The following is a 21,712-nucleotide window of genomic DNA, read 5'->3' as shown; positions in this document are numbered from 1 at the left end:
TGATCTGGTCAAATGAGAAGGTGAGGCTGGGGTAAAAGAGAGATTAACTGGGTTTCAGGTCTTTCTTTAGTTCCTGAAGTTCCTCTGTAGAATTCTGGAGGTTTGAGGAACTTAGTTTGAGAAAAAGGAAATTGCTGTATTAACTCTTCAGAAATCATATCTCTATCAGAATGGGGGCTGGTCAGCTATGGTGGTATGGCAAAGAAAATTTATAGAGACATTTTTTTTTGGTCCTATTTGACCCCCACCCTGTGTTCTCTCCAAGCAAGGGACTGATTATATAGCAGAGGGGTAACTATACAAAGCAGTAAAGGCACCAAAGAACACAGAAACAAGAAGTGCTACATAATTCCAGAGGAGAGTGAGCTGTACATGCGGGTAGGGGAAGTCATTTAACTCAGCTCTGAAAAGATTTATGTTATACATTTTTCTTTGCTTCTTGAAGATACTTTACAAATATAACTTATTACTTGTAAATTTAATTTTCTTTCCTGATAAGTCTATGCTAGTTATCATGAAATCACAGTTCCATTAAATTACACTGTCTCCAAACTGCTGTCTTAATCTGCTTTACAAAACAGAATGAAAACAATATTATAACGGTTGCTAGATTTGTGATTACATAAACAGTTAAACGCCAAGTGAACTTTTGTTTTTTAGACTATTTTAAATACTCAGATGTCAGAAACAAATCTTGAGAAAGATATTTAAAAACATCAAAAAATTAAAAAACATACGTAAGAACTCTATGTTTTTGCCACTTCCTGTGAATTTATAATTATTTCAAAACAAAAAGTTAAAAACAGAACAAACCCTAACATATGTCTACTGTAACACATTTGGAAAAAACAGAATGGTATAAAAAAGCCCATATAGGTATAAGAAAATACATGTTTATCTATAACCTGGAATACAATTATGAAGTGGGATATTGTCTTAATATGCTTAAAAGCCAAAGGTGACAAAATACTTTCTAAAAATCTGAAGAATGAATTAAGAAAACCATTTACTAGATAAATAATTCCCTTTTAATGGCTAACAATTATATCTCTGGAAGATAAAACATTTTAAATGAAGATCTCAAGATGTGATATACTCAGTCCACATCTAAATAAATATCTGAAAATTAAAAAATTGAGCAATGGGTAAGATCTGCTTATTTGAAATATGGTATTTAACTCTTAATAGTTTCTTATAGAACACCTAGGGTTTAACATAAAATGCAACCAACAACTATTATTAATTAACCAAAATAATTTTAAAGTCAAGTGTAAATCTAGGTGCCAATGAAAGCTAAAACCTGTATGAGAATGGAAATTTGGAGAGTGTATGCACATGTGTGAGTTAAGTTTGCACAAGAAAGCAAGAAAGATACCTGGGGTAGAGTGGAAAAGAATGCAAAATGCAAAGGCAGGGAGGGATGGAGGCAGAAAGAGACCACCTGAGTGAACAGTAGGCAGGGAGACTAGGAGGCCAAGGAGACCCAAATAGGAACAGTGCAGTAGGCAGGAAAAGAAAGGCAGGCAGAAGAAGAAGGAAGGTGAGAGTGAAAAGAGGCAGGAGACAGATAAAAAGAGAAGGAAGAAGGGGCACAGAGAGAAAGAGGGAAAAAGAGAGAAGGAAAGATGGACAAACACCAAAAGAATGGGAAAAGGAGAAGGAAGGGACTGGCAGACAGAGAGAGAGGGAAAGAGTCAGATGCGCAGAGAAAGACAGATGGAGGAAGAGAAAGAGAGACCTGAGATGCCAGGTAGATGGACAGAAAGGGAGGGAGACTGAGACAGATAGATAAGAGTGGGAGAGGGGGCTATGGTGTGAGGAGGGAGGGAAGGAGAGGAAAAGATGGACAAATACTTAGAAAGACAAACACACACAGAAAGAGAGAAAGAAAAAGCCAGATAGACACAAACAGAAAATGAAAGGGAAAAAGAGGAAAGGTATAAAAAAGTGGAAAGTGACAAAGGATGGATAAAAGCAACAATATGTGCTACTCATTTTAATTTTTTCTTCTGATGTTAATATGTAAAACTTAAAAGAAAATCTGAAGCTAAAAAAAGGAATGATGGTGAAATTCTCCTCGCATGAGGTTGAAGCAACACACTTAATAAAAAGCCTAATCTTAATAATAGAAAAAAAATTTTTTTTCTATTATAGCTATTAATATTTTCATGACCCTATTACTTAACAAAATTGGGAATCAGAAAGAGATGAAAGAGATGCAATTATATTCAGCAGTAATAAAAGAACACTTAGTGATTTTCCTCCTATCTCCTCTAAGAGAGAGATGAATTATTTCTTAAGACTAAAACAATTATTTCATAATTGGGGAGGGGTGCTGAAAATATCATGGCGATTCCAAATACTGTTAGAAATACCAGCTAATTCCAAGTAAAAACCAAGCAAAACTCTCAAAAACCTTACAGTAATTCAGTTAAACACACTCTCGGACATTCTTTTCTTACTTGGTATCATTTATATGGTGAGATTCCAGTTTTGATGAATCACACAAAATATCAAGGTAAATGTCAAAGTGTTCAGATTGTATAATTAGAAATCAGATACTCCTTGAAAATTACACAGATTAGCATTTGCTGTTTTTTTTGCTATGATAATTGACTATGTTAATCATAGCAATGACAGATCTAGGTTTTGCTCTATCATAAGCACTTTAAAAATTATTCCACCTCTTCCCCCCAAAAAGGCTGCAAAAATTAATTTGAGGTTTAAAAGTTAAAGTTCTTAGTTTCTTCATTTCCAAGAGTCTCATTCACACTGTTCGTATTGAACATTTTTAAGACTGAACAAGTTATTCTACACAGCACGTCTATTTTAAGATAAACCTTTAAGAGGTCGTCTTTCCAACCAACAATTTGTTCTGCGATTCACAAATATGAATGAGCAAACAGGCAAACCTCTTCATCAACAAAGTATAAGGAGTGTAGCAAATTTCGGAGAGCAGGGGAGAAGAAATTGGTGCTGCAGCTGAAAAGTAAATGAGCCCTGCTCCTAATTCTATCAACCTAAACAAATATATCTTTGCAGAAACAAACTAAAAGCATTTAAAAATATGATCTCATTTTGGGCATGGGAAGGATTTTGCCACACATACCCCTACCAAAAATTACAGTACTAAGTGAACATGAGTAAGACTTCATATATTCAGTTATCTTTTGTACACATTTAGCAAATGAATTAAGAGTCACATACCTTCATTGTACTGGCATTTGCTTCATCATAAAGAGTTAATGAAGATGTACTTTCCATAGTATCCGTAAACTGATGCTCTACATCGCTCCTCTAAAGAGCCCACCGTGCACACAGCCAGCTGATTAGTCAGGCATGTGGAGAGCGCTGCTCAGAGCGTCTAAAGCACTTGCAGAGGACTCAGAGACAATGGAAAGTCAACAGCTGTACGTTGTGATGTCAGTAACACCCTAGCCAGTCACCACTCAGAATATCTGAAATGCATCAGAAGCTATATTGAGCTCTTCATTAGCAATTCAGAAGCAATGATGCAAAAGCCCACGAAACTGTGAATGTGCAATGACTGCCAGGGTTTCTGAGATTTCTCGTGATTAAATTTCTGTTGCACATTGATGCCTGACCTTGCAGGATCAGATGAGAAAAGTTGATATATATATATATATATCTCTCTCCACACACACATACACACACACACATTTTTTCTGTAATTCCCTAAAGAGCAAAGCGCATGGAATCCGGGCATGGGTAATACGTCGATTATGTAATAACTCTTTTTGACATTTTTAATATCACTGACAAAAAGCCTAAGAGAAAAGAGATCTTTCTATAACACTGACATTCCATGACAGTTTTCATCTTCAAGCTGACTTTAATTATCACAGAGAAAGAAAATGCATTAAAAGCACCATTCCTTAATTCTTAATTTGTTTTTGCTAAAATAAAAAAAAGGGCTTGCTTACTCTGGCATGAGCGTTACTTCCTTATACCAACAGATGGAGATGGCAACAGAGCTGTGGTTAGAGGACCACTGTGCCTCATGTGAGATGCTTGTCAGCTATATTAGCTAAAGAGGAGGACTTAAAAGAAATGAATCAACTCAATCTGAATTAAAAAAACCTCAGTGTTCAATAACTACGAGAGGGCAGGCAGACAAAACAAAATGAAAAACAAAAAAGCAGAAAACTAATTGTGTCTATTGGGTAAAACACTGAGTAATCAGACAAGTGTATTTTCTGGATTCTAACCACTGCTTTTTGCAAAAGCTGGGCAAAGGCACGTGTCTCTGTTTCACAGAATGTGAAACACAGATCATACCTCCCTCAGTGTGACAGGAATGCTGTAAGGACACCACCAGATAATTCTCACACATTACCTACACTACAGGAAGAAAAAATATGTATACCATGAGCCAAAAACACTACTTTTCTCTGCTACTGAAAGGCAAAGTCTTCTAGGGTTTATATAACCCTACGGCCTAACTAGCAGGGTTACCCATGGGAGACGGGTTTCAGTGGAACTTTCAGACTAAGACAGATGGGGAAGAAAGTCCTGGCAATCAACTTCCGGAAAAAAAAAAAAACTGGCCAGTGAAAATCTTATGGATAGCAGTGCAACACTGCCTGATACAGTGCCGGAAGACGAGCCTCTTGGGTTGGGAGTGACTCAAAACATGGCTGGGGAAGACCTGCCTCCTCAAAGCAGAGCGGACCTTAATGATGTAACATGGATGGGGTCAAACTTTTGGGACCTCCGCTTGCTGATGTGGTATAACTCAAAATGAGAAGAAACAGCTGCAAACATCCATTAGTCATCGGAACATGGAATGTATGAAGAATGAATCAAGGAAAAGGGGAAGTTGCCAAAAATGAAATGAAACACTTGAAGACCCATATTCCAGAAATGAGTGAGCTGGGCGGACTGGTATTGGTCATTCTGAATCAGAGAGTCATAAGGTCTACTACCCCAGGAATGGCAAATTGAAGAGGAATGGCATTGTATTCACTGTCAAAAAGAACACTGCATGATCTATCCTGTAATACAATGCTGTCAGTGGTAGGATAATATCCATATGCCTACAAGGAAGACCAGTTACTACTAGTATTCAAATTTATGCACCAACCATTAATGCCAAAGATGAAGACATTTTTACTAATTTCTGCATTCTGAAATTGATTAAACATGCAATCAAGAGGCACAGATAATTACTAGTGACTGGAATGCAAAAGTTGGAAACAAAGAAGGATCAGTAGTTCGAAAATACGGCCTTGATGATAGAAGCAATATAGGTGATTGTATGATAGAATTTTGCAAGACCAACAACTTAGACACGTGGACTTCGCTGGAAAGAATACAGGGGAATCCAATCGACTACATCTGTGTGAAGAGACAACAGAGAAGCTCTATATCATTAGTCAGAACAAGGTGAGGGGCTGAATGTGGAACAGTCAATTGCTCATATGCAAGTTCAAGGCGAAGCTGAAGAAAATTAAAACAAGTTCACAAAAGACAAAGTATGACCTTGAGCATATGCCACCTGAACTTAAAGTCCATCTCAAGAATAAACTTGACACAGTAAACACTAATGACCGAAGACCAGATGAGTTGTGAGATGACATCAAGGACATCATACATAAAGAAAGAGGTCATTAAAAAGATAGAAAAAGAAAGAAAAGACCAAAATGGACATCAGAAGAGACTCTGACACTTGCTCTTGAACTTAGAGTGGCTAAAGTGAAAGGAAGAAATAACGCGGTAAAAGAGCTGAACAGGTTTCAAAGGGTAGCTCAAGAAGACAAAGTAAGGTATTAAAATGAAATGTGCAAAGACCTGGAGTTAAAAAAAAAAAAAAAAAAAGGAACATTTCTCAAACTGAAAGAACTGAAGAAAAAATTCAAGCCTCCAGTTGCAATACTGAAGGATTCTATGGGCAAAAAATTGAACAATGCAGGAAGTATCAAAAGAAGATGGAAGGAAAATAGTCACTGCACCAAAAAGAACTGGTTGATGTTCAGCCGTTTCAGGAGGCAGCATATGATCAAGAACTGATGGTTCCGAAGGAAGAAGTCAAAGCTGCACTGAAGGCACTGTCTAAAAACAAGGCTCCAGGAATTGACGGATTATCAATTGAGATATTTCAACAAATGGATGCAATGCTAGAACTGCTCACTCGTCTATGCCAAGGAATTTAGAAGACAGCTATTTGGCTAACCGACTGGAAGAGATCCATATACATGCCAAATACAAAGAAAGGTGATCCAATGGAATGTGGAAATTATCGAACAATGTCATTAACATCACAAGCAAGTAAAATTCAAAACAGTTGCAGCAGTACATTGACAGGTAACTGCCAGAAATTAAAGCTGGATTCAGAAGAGGACGTGGAACAAGGAACACCATTGCTGATGTCAGGTGCATCCTGCCTGAAAGTAGAGAGGACCAGAAAGATGTTTAGCTGTGTTTTATTGACTATGCAAAGGCATTTGACTGTGTGATCATAACAATTAATGGATATAACTGCAAGAATGGGAATTCCAGGACCTGATGACAGTGGGTATACATAGATCAAGAAGCAGTCATTTAAACAGAACAAGGAGATACTGCATGGCATAAAATTGGGAAAGGTGTGTGTCAGGGCTGTATCCTTTCACTATACTTATTCAGTCTGTATGTTGAACAAATAATCTGAGAAGCTGGACTATACGAAGAAGAACTTGGCATCAGTACTGAAGGAAGACTTATTAGCAACCTGCATTATGTAGGTGACCCAACCTTGCTTGCTGAAGGTGAAGAGGACTTGAAGCGCTTACTGATGAAGATCAAAGACTACAGCCTTCAATATGGATTCAACATACAAAAACAAAAATCCACACAACTAGACCAATAAACAACATCAAGATAAATGGAAAAGGTTGAAGTATTCAAGAATTTCATTTCACTTGGTTCACAATCAATGCCTACGAAAGCAGCAGTCGAGAAATCAGATGATGGGCTGCATTGGGCAAATCTGCAAAATACTTCTTTAAAGTGATAAAAAGCAAAGGTGTCACCTTGAAGACTGAAGTGTGTCTGACCTAAGCCATGGTATTTTCAATAGCCTCGTACGCATGTGAAAGCTGGACAATCATTAAGTAAGACCAAGGAAGAATTGATGCTTTTGAACTATGGTGGTGATGAAGAATACTGAATATACCATGGACTGCCAGAAGAATGTATAAATCTGTGTTGGAAGGTGTACAGCCAGAATGCTCCTCAGAAACGAGGATGGTGAGATTTCGTCTCATGTACTTCAGAAATATTATCAAGAGGGACCAGTTCTTGGAAGAGGACATCCTGCTTGGCAAAACAGAGGGTCAGCAAAAAAGAGGTCCACCCTCAGTGGGATGGATTGACACAGTACATGCAACAAGGTGTTGAAAAATAATGACTGTGAGGATGGCGTAGGACTGGGCAGTGTTTTTTCTGTTACATAGTGTTGCTATGAGTCAGAATCGACTGGATGGCATCTAACAACAACAACAACACAGCCTAACAGATGAGCCATGCTCTGTACAAAAGCTTGGCAAACATTGAAATAAAAGACACTGACATTATATCATAATCTGAAAATATGTCATCGTCCTATCTAAAACAGGCTTGATTTCAGCCCTATAAACAGACTTACAAGTATATACAAATCCACAATATCTTCCCTGGCTATTCAAACAATAAAGGTGGTAAGGGAGACAATATTAGTTTTGTCCGAAGTTTCCCACTAATGGTATGATTTAGTTAAACTTTCCCCAAACTCCAATTCCCTAGTATACAATCCTTTGCCATGCCCTGTAGTTTTTGTTACCTACATATTCAAAAGAGGTAAAAATCAAGTGCCAGCCTGAATAACCATAAACAAATACCCAAGCCCCTACTCTTCCTGAAGTGGCTGCTGCTTCTATGAAGGGGTAGAAATGATCTTCCTCAGACGAAATCTTTGTTACTTATGAGAATCATAATTTCAAGGCAGCTTTCCTTAAAAACTGCAATGAAAACTCATGTTAAAAAAGATGGACAAACTGAAATCAGAATAATGAAGCAACCCATTTATGTTGTTGCAAAAATGTAAAATGAAGGAATAAATCCACTTGTATGAATGGACAATAACATTTCAAATGATTCTATTTCTTTATGCTTCGGAAACCGTTAAAAAACACCCCCAAGAGCAGTTGCCGTAGAGTTGATTTTGACTCACGGTAAGCCCACGCGTGCCAGAGTAGAACTGTGCTTCACGAGGTTTTTGACGGCTGCGCCCCTGCCGAAGCCGACCAGGGCTTTCTTCGGAGGTGCCTCTGGGTGGATTTCGTGGGCTAGTGGCCAAGTGCTTAATTAACCATTTGTGCCACCCAGGTGGGCACTGTCAGGTCTTATAAATTCAAGTTAATTCTGAATTAGTGAAAAACCATAATTAAAAATATTGAAAATGTAGTTTTATTACTGTCGAGTAGAGGCCTCCCTCTAATTCTCAAGGGAAAAAACTTCGGTAGCTGCTAACAAACTCCAGCAATAATGAACTCTTATTTTAGAAATAATCCAAAACTTGCTAATAAGACACAAAACCTTGTCTTCAGTACTCTTTTTGGATGCAACGGCATTAATTATGTGAGCTGGCTCTGTCTGTACCCTGTAAGTGTTATGAACACTTAGAAAGGTTTCTTATGTTATCTTGGAGCTACAGTGAAAACATGGTGCCAAGGCCAGGTAATGAAGGAAACTTCTAAAGAAAAAATCCTCAATAAGAGAAGCCTGAATTAATGAGATTTAACTTTTTGCTTGCATCTCAGATTTTGCACTGTACTTCTTAGAATGCTCAGCAACTTCCTCTCCAAAAACAGAAGCATACTGACACTATTTTAGACTGCATTTAAGTGTAGTTTTGAGGCAAAAAGATAATTCCCAACTGAATTATAGTAACTAGGGCAACTATGAGACTAATAACAGAAATTTAATTGTCTAAATCTAATTACTGACACTGCTGATAAATTTTCCTCTTAATTTTTCTGGCGCCTTAGCTCTTACGGGACTTTTTAAGTGCTTGACCTTTAAAGGAGAAAACATTTGAACCTGGTTCTCTCACATACTTCCTATGATGTTCTAAATAAATAGGGCAAATGATCACCATAACCAATGGGCATCTTATAAGAACTATTTTTTTAAAAGTCAACACACCTCTTAGAAGTAGAAAGTCAATTATTTTGCAACCACTAATGGAATAACAGATTCTGGCAAGGCTGATGAGCAGATGATATGAAACCTACTGGATGAAAGATTGTTGTTGAACAAGATAGTCACTGATTACTGAGTAGTTTTAATTTCAAGAAATATTATAGGCCTCCTGATGTAATGAATGGGGAAAAAATCACCTATGCAGTACTCCTGTGAAAATATATAACTGACTAATAATGAGGAAACAATCAGATAACACCAGATTATGGGGCACTCTATAAGAGAGAGCTGGTTTAAAGTCTTCAATACTATGAAAGAAAGAAAAAAGGTAAAATTACAGAAGACTAGAGAGACATGACAACTAAATGTAATTTGTTACATTTGATGAGATTCTGGATTTTCAAAAAACTGTGAAGGACTTTTTTTGGAAACACTGGGAAGTATAAATATGGCTAGTATTATTAGATAATATTGTACCAATGTTAAATGTCTTGAGTGTGACAGAAATACACCATCCATGTACATACAAACTGAGGAAGTGAAAGCACGAGAGAGAAACAGATAAAGCAAATGTGGCAAAATGTAAAGAACTGGTGAAGTCAGGAGAAGGTTTTTCGGGCGTTCACTATAATATCTTTGAACTTCTCTGTATACCCTTTCCATCTCATTCCCTCTTCTTTTTGAGGTAAAGACGTATCTTAACTGTAACATTTATTTATTTAGGAATTTAACACATCTTTTACATTGTAATAGTATTTTTTTAAATAAAAACTGCATAACTTTGGAGCCATTTGCCCAAATCACATTTTCCTCACATTCCTGTCAGTTCTGCAGAACAGGAGGTTCTTCCAAACTGCACATTATCATAGGAATTCTGGGAAGATGGTGGCATAAGCAGGTCTGAGATCCTGGCCCTGCCCACATAAACACCAAGAAAGGGGATTAGAAGTCTGGACGAAGCCCTATAAAATCCTAACGTAGTGGGCAGAGGATTACAGCAAGGACTTGCAAACTGAATCAAGCAAGCTTAATCTCCTACGATAGGAAAAGCGCTCCTTCCACTGTGTCTGCCCATGCTGCTATGATGCTGGAAGCTATGCCAACAGAATCTCAAATACCAGCAGAGTTATCCATTGTTTCAGTGAAGCTTCCAGACTGGCAATCTACTTCTGAAAATTAGCCAGCGTCATGAATTGAATTATGTTCCCCCAAAATATCTGTCAACTTGGCTAGTTCATGATTCCCAGTACTGTATGATCGTCTACATTGTATCATCTGATGTGATTTTCCTATCTGTTGTAAATCCTATCAGTATGATGTAATAAAATGGATTAATGGCAGTTACATTGATGAGATCTACAAGATTAAGTAGTAACTTAGGTCAATCTCTTTTGAGATATAAAAGACAGAGGCGAACAGAGAGACAGGGGGACCTCATACCACCAAGGAAGCAATGCTGGGAGCAGAGTGCATCCTTTGGACCTGAGGTTCCTGCGCAGAGATGCTCCTAGAACAAGGGAAGACTGATGACACGAGCCAACAGAGAGAGAAAGCCCTCCTCTGGAGCTGGTGCCCTGAATTCGGGCTTGTAGCCTACTAGACTGTAAGAGAATAAATTTCTCTTTGTTAAAGCCATCCACTTGTGGTATTTCTTTTATAGCAGTACTAGATGACTAAGATGGCCAGTGAAAATCTTAGAGATCACAATACAATATTGTCTGTTGTTGGAAGGTTTAGAGGTACTCAAAATATACAGTGCCTGCAACAATGGACTCAAGCATTCCAACGATCCTGAAATGGTGCCAATGAAAACCTTATGGATAACACAATATTGTCTGACTTGCTTGCTTTGGGCACAATCATCGAAAGGGATCAATCACTGGAGGACATCACCTTTGGTGAAGCAGAGGGCCAGCAAGGTCAAGGGAGACCTCCAGTGAGATCGACTGGCACAAGAGTTACAACGATGCACTCAAACATGCTGGCAATTGTGAGGATTTCGAAAAACCAGACATTTCATTCTGTTGTACATAAGGTCACCACGAGTCCGAGTCAATTCAATGGCAGCTATTTATGTTAAGTGAATCTTACTAAACTTTTCTCCCTTCATCTTTTCTCATTACAAAAGAAATATGCTCATAAAAATGGCAATAATATAAAATCATACATATTAAAAAAAGACATTCTATCTACCCCATTTTCCATCCAATCCCACTCCACAGGTTATCTGCTGTACAGATCAGAGCTTACTCTGTGTATATACAAACATATATGCATGCTTATTTTGCAGTTTGCCTTTTTCACTGTTTTAACATACACAGATCTTCTCATTCTTTTTAATGGCCTAATTGTATTCTACTATATGGTTAATTATTATTGAAACATTCTGATATTGATGAACATTTAGGTTGTTTCCAATTTTTCTGTACTTCAAATAATGCCACATCGCAAATACGCACATCGGATTGTACATGCGTGTACATCCTCGCACACATGTAGATATAATTTTGCAGCACAGTTGCTATATTGGAAATGCTTGGTTTAAAATACGAGCAATTAAGATGATTATCACTAGCAAACTGCTCTCTATTTAGACTGTCCCCATTTATACTCTAACCAAGTGTACATGGACGATTGTTTCCTCACCCATCATCAGCAACTGATTTTAACAATCCTTAGTTTTCGCCAACATACTGGATTAAAAAATGACCTCTGATACTAATTTGCATTTTCCTAACCAACGAAAAAGGTTCAACATTTTCAAATGTTTGAAGGCTATTTGTATTTGTTACAAATTACCTTTCATATATTTTGCCCATTTTCCTACGGAACTGTCTTTATTTACGGATTTCATAGGAGTTGTTACACTACAGAAAATTTAGGTCTTTGCATACAACTTATGCTGTAATTTTTTTCTCCCACTATATAGTTTTTACAGAACCCTGGAGGAACTGCAAGTTTTTAAATGTCTTTATGACTTTGATTTTCATGAAAGCCACAGCTTAGTTGGCCTGATTAGTGTACACTGCTGGGTTGAACCATCATTGTTCAAATGTTCATATATTTCCTGTCATTTTATTATGAGGAAGAAATCAACCACAAACCCTGAAGAAATTGCAATAGCTTCAAAGAAAATACAAACTTTACTTCCTGTAACTTATTTTTATTTTCAGCCAGAACAATCCACTCTATTAGAAACAATGATTCCCAACAGTTGTCAATAAATAATAAAAATACAAAAAACATTGAGTTTTGGCTTGGCCGAGATTCTTCTATTTATAGTAATATAAATGTTTAGGAAAATGATTTCTTTGATATATGAAATAACAAACTAAAAGAATCCTGCAGTTGGAAAGGACCTCAGCAGCACTCTATCTAGTCCATACCTTATTTTGTAGTTCAAGAGACAGGCTCAGAAATGAAGTGACATGGTCACAGATTACCTAACAATAAACTAGCTAACTGGATTCTGTAACAACCATTTCTATCACACATTACTTGGAAATGGTCCAAACATTAACCTGGCTTAACCTATTGGCTTGCTTACTTTTACTGGATTCAATTAATTGCAAAGATGGATAATATAAACATGAAGGAATTATGCCCCCCATGGGACGGATTCTTTTCATCTTGTGAGCCATGAAGTTTATTCCTAAACAGCTTACCCCCGCCACCCACAACCTGTCATAATGAGTCTCCAGTTGTCTTAATTATGCTTAGATATCTTGTAGCATCTTAAACATGTGAGATTCCCACGCCCACCACTATAAGTGAAAGTACTTCGTAACATACAATGTTTCCTGCTCAATTAATACATATGTATAGTTACATTAAAACACACACAAACACATATTGAGTGTTTCAGTACTGGTGATCTGAAATTAATGTTAATACATTTTTATTTGCTAGCAATATGTCTTCATAAGAAATGTGGCATATGCCATTTGTCAGGTAGTTTTTTAAATTTTGTTGTCATTGTTGTTGAGAATATACACAGAACTTACACCAATTCAACTACTTCTACATGTACAATTTAGTGACACTGATTAAATTCTTCAAGTTGTATAACCATTCTCACCCTCCTTCTCTGAATTATTCCTCACTCATTAACATAAACTCACTGCCCCCTAAGTTTCCTGTTTAATCTTTTGAGTTGATTTTTCACTTACTTTCTGCCACCACACAATGTTCCAGGCTCATCTTGCGTTCTCCCTTCCCCATCCCCAGATTTAACCGTTTCTCCAAGGACACGTGGTTCCTTTTACTGGAAAAAGGTATTTATGGAGAAGTTCTGGGGACTAGGAGCATTCACTGCTACCGGGGTCTCACTGCTCATTGGCCTTCGTCTTAGCTATCTGATGCTGCTCTAACAGAAATACCACAAAGGGATGACTTTAACAAACAGACATTTATTCTCTCATTCCTAATATCTCATCTACGTCACCCCTATTGTTTTGCCCCATTCCCACCCATCCCTAGTAGGGACTCAATTATATCAGTTTCTGGTTTATCATTCCTGTATTTCTTTAGTATGTACGTATAAATTTTTTTTGTAACAGCTTTACTGAGATATTATTTATCTGCCTAAAGTGTACAATTCAATAATTTTTAGTATGTTCAGAGTTGTGTAACCATTATCACAATCAATTTTAGAATATTTCCATGCTCAAAAAAGAAACCATGTACCCTTTAGCTATTAATTCTCAATGCCCCCACTCCCCACTCAGCCCTAAACCAAAGAAAACCAAACCCATTGCCACTGAGTTGATTCTGACGCATAGCAACCCTATAGGACAGAGTAGAACTGCGTTATAGGGTTTCCAAGGCTGTAAATCTTTAGAAAAGCAAACTGCCATATCTTTCTCCCATGAAGCGACTGGTGGGTTTGAACTGCCCACCTTATGGTTAGCTGCCAAGCATTTAACCACTGCACCACTGGGGCTCCTCACTCAACCCTAGACGACCACTAATCTATGTTCTGTCTCTATAGATCTGCCTATTCTAGACATTTCACATAAATAAAATCATAAAATATGTGCTGCTTTATGACTGGCTTCTTTCACTTAAGAATGTTTTCAGGGCTCATCCATGTTACAGCATGGATTGATTCTTCATTCCTTCACGTGGGTGTGCATACGTCTATTCGTCTATTCATGTGATGGCTCTTATTACTCTAAGATATACTCCTAGGAGTGTGATTGCTGGATCATATGGTATTTCTATTTCTAGCTTATTAAGGAGGCGCCATACTGTTTTCCTTAGAGGTTGTACCATTTTACGATCTTGCGAGTAGCGCATAAGAGTTCTAATTTCCCTGTAACCTCTCTGACATTTGTAATTTTCAGTTCTTCTTCTTAGTGCCAGTAATGTCAGGGTGAGATGGTATCTCACTATAGTTTTGATTGGTATTTCTCTAATGATCTCCTCATGTGTCTGTTAGTCGCCTAGGCGTCTTCTTTGGTGAAACGTCTGTTCATATCCTTGGCTCATTTTTTAAACTAGATTATTTGTCTTTTTGTTGTTGAGGTGTTAAAGTACTCTACAAATTTTACAGGTTAGACCCTTGTCAGATGAGTCATAGCCAAATGTTTTTTCCCCAGCCTGTAGCTTCCCTTTTTATTCTTATGATGAAGTCTTTTGATGAGCATAAGTGTTTAATTTTTAGGAGCTCTGAGATTATCTATTTTCTGGTGCTTGTACATTGTTACTCATAGTGTGTATTGTATTTAAACCACGTATTAAGGCCCCAAGCACTGTCCCAATTTTTTTCTTCCAATATCTTTAGTTTTTTGGTTTTTTTTTCAAATATTTATGTCTTTGATTTATTTTGAGTTAGTTTTGTGTATGGTGTGGAAACCCTGGTGGCATAGTGGTTAAGAGCTACGGCTGCCAAGCAAAAGGTTGGCAGTTCAAATCCACCAGGCACTCCCTGGAAACCCTATGGGGCAGTTCTCACCAGTCCTATAGGGTTACTATGAGTTGGGATTGATTCAATGGCAACAGGTTTGTTTTTTTTTGGTTGTGTAGTGTGAGGTATGGGTCCGATTTTTATAGATGGACATCCAGTTTTGCCAGCAGCATTATTTGTTAAAAAAATTGTCTTTTCCCCATTTAATGGACTTTGGTCCTGTGTCAAAGATCAGCTGAACATAGGTGGATTTACATCTGGGTTCTTGATTCTGTTCCACTGGTCTATGTGTCTGTCATTGTACCAGTACCAGGCTGTTTTGACTACCATGGCTGTATGGTAGGCTCTGAAGTCAGGTAGTGTAAGGCCTCCTACTTTGTTCTTTTTCTTCAATAATGCTTTGCTTAAGCAGGACCTCTTCCCAGAAAGGCAGTTTTTGATGTAATTATTGACAAAATGAGTCTTCCTGAAGGCACTTAGGCCACAAAAACACATATATAAAAAACTATTTTAAAAATGAGACTACAAAGCCAAATCAAAGACCCAAGAAGCTGGAATAATAAAATGGACATCTGATGCCTGCAAGAGCCAACCAGGCATCTCATAATGCTGGTGAGAAGCTTTATCATAGATAACATGTATAACAATTTCTGGGAATTATCTAGTTTCCTTTTTCTTATGGTCATTTCTACCACTTTGAGGATAACTAGATTTTATCCTACAGCCTCAGATAGCTGTAAAGGGAAACTGATTCTTGTACTAGTGTGGACAGCATCATGTAATCAGTAAATCTTTTTTTTTTTTTTTTTGGTGTAAGAGTTTTCTGTCCATTTGGGTATGTGAAGCAGTTTTTCCTGGTAGCGATCATCTATTTGTTAGCTGATAATACAGTTATACAAAATAGATTCCTAAGAGGCTGAAGGTAAGCAATTATAATGCAGTCATCTAATCCCTAACTACAACAAATAAAAGATAATTCTTCTGTCAAGTATATGGTCCAGAAAGAAGACAGTATTTGCTTATGTATTCCTAAATTATTGAGACATCATTACACATTTAAAACAACACTTTAAAAAATGTTTTACAACTGTATAGGACATTCAATACTCAGATCATTTAATTAACTTGTGTAGCAAATAACAAAAGGCCATAGAATTAATTCAGCATCAGCTGGTAGAACACAAACAGCAGAGGATAAAGATATTTAGTTGCTTAAATCTTATTACAACTCATCTCCAATATTCTATGAAATAAAAGAGTTGTTTATATTCAATAGTTAGATTTCAAATTCACCACCTAAGTCTTGAACAAAAACAAGAAAAGGAGCAAGAGCTAACACTTATAAAGAACCTGCTATGTGGGGCAGTGGTTAAGAGATCAGCTGCTAATCAAAAGGTTGGCAGTTCGATTCCACCAGCCACCCTTAGAAACCCTATGGGGCAGCTCTACTCTGTCCTATAAAATTACTATAAGTCACAATCCACTCAGTGGCAACGGGTTTGGTTTTATTTTCATGTTACAGGCATATTCTAAGTGCTCCCTATGATGCAAGAAGCATAGGTAGCCTCACTTTAAGAGTTTGGATAACTGAGACACAGAGAAGTTTAGTAACTTGTCCAAAGCCACACAACTAGTGATGGCTGAGTGAAGATTTAAAGTGAGTAGTCTGGTTCCACAGTCCATGTGATTAACCCTTTTATATATCAACTATTTTTCTGTGACTGTAAAATTTAAATACACCTTCTACATTCCTAATTTAACAAACAAAAATTATCATTGATTCTGATTTGTTCCTTTCTGTGATACCGAGGAAGGCAACTCTGGCTTCTGTGCTCCAGAATATTAAAGCAGTGCAAACTAAAAACAAAAACAGCATGGAAGGTAACATCTGCAGGACTCGGTGAGTGACTGGATTAGTGTGCGGGAGGGAGAGAGAGAGAGAAGATGCCTAATTTCTGACTTGAGTAACTGGACGTACAGACGTGAGGTTTGTTGAGATTTGGATGTTCTAAGTGGAGGTAGGAAAGTATTTCCTTTGCTGGCTTTTTGCATCGCTTGGTTTTTAGGACAAAGAAATGCTAGCATTGAGCAGTTAGACCTCTTATTCACTTAAGCCTGTTTCCTATATGAAGCGTCTTCCCTTAGCAGCCAAGTAATGAATACTTCTTTCTTTCCAACAGGGTCACCAATGTTTCCTTTGTAACGGGGTTCCTGCTTTTTAATTTTTTTTTTTAAGGAACTTATAGGTTTACAGAAAAATTGTGCAGAAAGTAGAATTCTCACGTATCTTTGATTTTTTTCCATCAGTTTTACAGTTTTCCACATACATTTCTTGTATATATAAAAATTATATACCTTCTATATTTTCCAGACTTCCACCTTTTTTCTAGAGTGTTCTTTTTTTTTTTTTCTTTAAGGCTAAGCTCAAATGTCATCACTTCCATGAAAATCAGGCAGGGTTAATTTCTCTCTCTTATTTTCACAGGTTCTATTTATACTTCTATTCTCACATAAGGTCATGGCCACCAGTGCCTAATTTCAAAGATAGGGACCATGTCATACTCATCTTTTTATCACCCACCTGGCACACCCAGGGCTAAGGCACTCTTTTTACTACCTTCTGTAACAAATGACCAGGTGCTTGAGTCAAATGTTTCATGCTACACTGTCACATTTTCAAAATTTGCATAATTTGAGTGTGGATAAGGAGTCCTCAGGTGGTGCGAAGGATTGTTTTGCTACTAACCAAAAAGATGGTGGTTCGAATCTACCCAGAGGCATCTCAGGAGAAAAGCCTGGTAATCTACTTCTGAAAAATAATAGCTATTGAAAACCCTATGGAACACAGTTCTATTCTGACATACATGGGGTCACCATGAGTCAAAACTGACTTGACAGCAACTGTTTATACACACACACATTTTATTGTTAAACTTACATCAACACTGAACTTCATTTTAAAGAGAAAAAAACAGAATAACTGAAACTGGAATAAATTCTGAAATGAGATCAGTAGATGATTCTTGGGCTTATATTAGCCCTTCAATTGAGAGAGAGCTATTATGAGTACTATGCCAATTTAGATATTTAATTAAAGATAAAGCTAACTTTACTCTTTATAAGGGAGATGTAATAGTAGCATCTAGACAGTCTGGGGTACTCTGGCCTGCAGGAGTGCGGCAGCTTTGCCACAGCTGGCAGGACACCAGGCAAGCAGCGAGTCCCTGGTCCGTTCGTCACTGGTAATAAGATTACACTTTGGGGGTGAGAAGTAAAGCTTACCTGTGCGTGTGCATGAGCAGACACACGATGTGATTAACTATCTTTGTGAGCAGCTCAAGCTACTGTCTGTAATTATAACTCAACGGTTTAGTAGCACACAAAGTTCCTGTGTGTATAATCTCAAGGGGTGAGAACTAATTAATTATATTGGCCCCTAACTGGACCAAGTCTATAAAGAGAAGTGGGATTGCTGGGGCTATAGCAGGGATTATTAGCCCACAAGCTGCAGATCCCTAGGGCACTACTGAATTTCTACAAGGGGTCAGTAGATCCATCTGTGTCTGGTCAGAAATGAGGGTGCCTTGAGGAACCCTGAGCTTGCAGCTCATGTCTGAAGTCTTGGGCATATCTGGCAGTCTGGGGGACTATGCCCTTCAACTACCTTCATTGGTAGTTGGTGTCAGAAAGAGTGGGACTTGCTAGAAATGATCTTGACTCACTGAAACATGTGGTTTGGGAAGAGAAAAAATGAAAAGGAGGGGTATGCTGAACCTTCGATTCCTGGATGGCTACCTAGTCACCATGGTATGAAACTACAGCTCTGATATAATCAGTTAAGTTACGAAGGGTAAAAGTTACTAATGGAATCTAGATATGACAGATCGAACTCCTGGGGTGCATAAGGAAATGCAAAGTAACAAGAAAAAGTGAAATATACAATTCCTTGGTTATTGTTGGAGCCCTGGTGGCACAGTGGTTAAGAGCTAGGCTGCTGGCCAAAAGGTCAGCAGTTCAAATCCACCAGCCTCTCCTTGTAAACCCTATGGGGCAGGTCTACTCTGCCCTATAGGGTCGCTTTGAGTCAGAATCGACTCTACGGCAACGGGTTTTTGGTCTGGTTGGTTATTGTCACCTGTAACAGCTAAGATGAAAGTAATCTGGCCAGTGCCAACTAAAACTCTAGTTTCAGAGCCCCTGCTGGAGGAGTGTGTTGGGCACAGATCCTGACACTGAGTGGCCCAAAGCACAGCCACGAGCCTCAGAGCCATTTCCAAAGGAAGAAGTTACTCTGAAACAATAGATACTGAAGGAGGCTAGACAAATCGTAAGAGAGTGAGGAAATGAGAGTCAAATGACTCATTTGTAAAAAACCAAACCAAACCTGTTACCATTCAGTCAGCTCTGATTCATAGTGACCCTACAGAACAGAATGGAAATCTTTAAAGAGTTACTTGAGGAATACAGCAAACGCTGAAGGGGACAAAACAAAGAAGAAAGTAAAAGGGAAGAGTCAAGGGACTTATTCCAGCAAAGTAGAAATCTTTAAGTGATTGTCAAGAGAAAGGGTAAATTGACACTGATGGAGTCAAAAACAAAACAAACAAAAAAAATCCAAGTCTTAATTAATGTAGCACTCAGAGGTTAGGTGAACCAATGGGAGCCCTGTGGGTCCCCCAACATTAAAGGGCCTAAATAAATCTGCTCTATCCCCCTAACTTGAAGGAATTCAAGACCACCTGGAGCAATGGTCCTACAATCTAATCAGGACAAGGATTGATGGAAGAGTGAGAATTCCTTGGTTTGAATCCACCTGGGGACCCAAGGCCTTATGTACACTAGTAAAATGGTCACGGAGTGGAGAAGAGGAATTTCTGGGACTCCTTGACCTGGAAGCCCCATGCACTGTGTTTCCAAAACCTGCTGGTAAAGTCCTTACGGAGGCTACAATTTGTTTGGGAAAAGATGGGAATGCAAGGGTTGATGGTTTATGGTAAAACTGTGGATGAAAATTATGTTTAAACAGGCTTTATGTGAAGCGGTTGTGTCTTTTACCTGTATGTTTTATGGTAATGGGTACTATTTCTGACTGGGGAACACTTCCCCTACCTAGTACTATAAAACCAAAACCTGGGGAGGCGGAGCCAAGATGGCGGAATAGATAGACGCTCCCGGCGAGCCCTCTTTACAACAAAGACCCGAAAAAACAAGTGAAACAAGTATATTTGTGACAAGCCAGAAGCCCTGAGCTTCAAAGGCAAGCTTAAAAAACGAACTGAGGGACAGGGGAAGGAAGAAACAGTTCAGAAGCGGAGGGGAGTTACCGGACCTGAATAGTGGGGAGCCCTGAGGCACCATTCCCTGAGCGGTGGTACTAGCGTTGGGCTGCAGTTTCCTCAGGGAGAAGCAGCCAGCCACACAGCCTACTCATACCTCTGGAACCTGAGAAGAATGGTGCTCTCTGCAAAAGCTAAGTACTTGCGTATATTTTACCACACCCCCTACCCCTAAGCCAGCTTCAGCAGCTGAATTCCCTGGGCTTGAGATAGGCACTGATGAGCACCTAGAGCCATCCTCCCAGCCTTGGGGAAGGAACAAATTTGCAATTGAGGGAAAAGATAATTTGCTAGCTCCACTAACCAGGGGAGCACAGGACAGAAGCGGTTCCTGTCCAGGCATAAACTGTCAGTGGATTTTGAGCACCTTTCCCTTCTGCATGGACCTGTGCAGGTCTATTTCAGGAGAATACGCCCTTGTTGGCAGACTCCAACTGTTTCAGCTGTGCGGTGGAGAGGTGGGTGTTTGATATTTGACATTGCTTTGCCTATTAAACAAGGTCCTAACCTCCACACATCAGGGACCTAAGGGCTGGAAACTTCACTCAGGTCACCCAGACACTTGCCACAGGGGTCCAAAGATAACTGGTACCTCCCAGTCCTTACAACCAAAAACTCTGGGTGCCCGTGGTCTGTCTGCAGAACCCACCCGCCTGCATGCTCTAGGAAACAGGGACTCACATTACTCAGAGACACTCAGGGGTCAGTTCTCAGCTCCCTGCCTTGTTCAGAGTGTGACCTCCCTGCTGCAATCAGATACTGGTATGTACACCAGTCACCCCTGCCCCTCTAAGGCTGTAGGACAGAGCCTGTACCATATACTTGATGATCAGCTACCTGGAAACCTGAGCTGAATTCATACAAGAAAACTGAATGGACTCCTAGACTAATATAAACGGATAACAGCTCTAGTCACCTGGGGACAGGACATCAGAGCTCCAAAGCAAAAATAATCAAGCTAGCTCACTCAAGCAACCCATAGGGGTATACCAAAACAAAGCATGAAGCTATGATGCAGTAAGCAAGCATAAACTAATACAATAACCTATAGATGGCTCAGAGACAACAGTCAATGTCAAGACACATAAAGAAGGAGACCATGATCACTTCAGCAGGCTCTCAAAACAAAGAATCCGGGGATCTTCTAGATGAAAGTGCATTCCTGGAATTACCAGAGCCAGAATACAAAAGTTTAATATACAGAACCCTTCAAGACATCAGGAAGGAAATGAGGCAATATGCAGAACAAGCCAAGGAAGTGAAGAAATTAGAAAGGTTATTCAGGAAC

At 38.6% G+C, this 21,712-nt stretch overlaps 1 protein-coding gene across 10 annotated transcripts in view; it reads right to left on the bottom strand.

Annotated features, from left to right (window-relative positions):
• The window catches only part of R3HDM1 (R3H domain containing 1), a 191,825-nt gene that overhangs the window by 121,606 nt on the left and 48,507 nt on the right, over window positions 1-21,712 (bottom strand). The window contains exon 1 of one of the 10 annotated variants that reach the window (XM_049889238.1): window positions 3,208-5,157. The exons of the other annotated variants lie outside the window; for them this stretch is intronic. The gene's annotated coding sequence lies outside the window, so the exon portion shown is untranslated. Of the gene's footprint in view, window positions 1-3,207; window positions 5,158-21,712 lie in introns of those variants that run through there. 10 annotated transcript variants of the gene reach the window in all.

Source organism: Elephas maximus, chromosome 6, assembly GCF_024166365.1.
Source record: "Elephas maximus indicus isolate mEleMax1 chromosome 6, mEleMax1 primary haplotype, whole genome shotgun sequence".
NCBI classification, from domain to species: Eukaryota; Metazoa; Chordata; class Mammalia; order Proboscidea; family Elephantidae; genus Elephas; species Elephas maximus.
Note: the sequence above shows the minus strand (reverse complement) of the source record. Positions and strands in the feature narration are given on the sequence as shown.